General features: G+C 42.5%; 1 pseudogene; it reads right to left on the bottom strand.

Annotated features, from left to right (window-relative positions):
• Window positions 1-267: 267 nt before the first annotated feature.
• Window positions 268-386, bottom strand: LOC132061743 (5S ribosomal RNA; annotated as a pseudogene).
• Window positions 387-873: the final 487 nt, after the last annotated feature.

Genomic DNA, 873 nt, shown 5'->3' with positions numbered 1-873 from the left:
GTTGCTGGGACACACATACCAATTTGGCGCGGTCACATATGGGATATCATACCTATACATATATGTGGTTACTAACCCCTCACTTACAAAGTATCTCCAAATACTATTCGAACTCATCCTAATTCTAGAGCTGTGATGCAACTTCTTTCTCGCCACCGATCTAGTCCGCCTTGTCCTTCGCGACCTCTTGAGGTTTCCAACCACTCCGCATACTCCAATTTCCCTTAGGCTACTCTAGCTTCTCATCTGTCCTTTATCTCTGAATTTGTAAGACTTTTTGTACACTTCCCACGGGGTCACCCATCCTAGTATTATTCTCACCCCAGCACGCTTAACCTTGGAGTGCTAATGGGATCCGGGGCGTTAGTACTGGTATGATCGCATCCACCCTACTGCGTGACCTTTATCACATAACCTAGAACAAGCTGAAATTCTAACGGATTCCGATAAATTCTTGTAGTGCATCTCCCTCCAGATTAAAAGGATTCCTTACTCTTCCGATGAAGCAAATGCTATTTTAACTTTTGGAACTTCCGATGACAAGCCATCAATCAACATATACAACTGCTTTCCATTCCTAAATTTTAAGATTCCTTGTAGTGGTAAAACTTCTTAGCCGCAGTTATCTATAAGTACTTTGGTTATCGGCCCCTTCAAAACTTTGATTTGTCAACTATCAATGGTATCCTGCAATAGTTGTACGCACATAAGAAGTTCTAATAAAAGACTCATATACCTGTAGCCGGCCTGTCCTTCTCTCGGTACGGAGGGTCAGAGAGTGAAGTATCCCCCTCATCGTGCTTGTACCATTCTGTTAGCCATCTCATCATGGCGATTGTTTATATAGTTCTATGTCATATACTCTCGCAATTG

The sequence above is a fragment of the Lycium ferocissimum genome, chromosome 6, assembly GCF_029784015.1.
Source record: "Lycium ferocissimum isolate CSIRO_LF1 chromosome 6, AGI_CSIRO_Lferr_CH_V1, whole genome shotgun sequence".
NCBI classification, from domain to species: Eukaryota; Viridiplantae; Streptophyta; class Magnoliopsida; order Solanales; family Solanaceae; genus Lycium; species Lycium ferocissimum.
The sequence above is the reverse complement of the archived record's forward strand: the minus strand, read 5'-3'. Positions and strand labels throughout refer to the sequence as shown.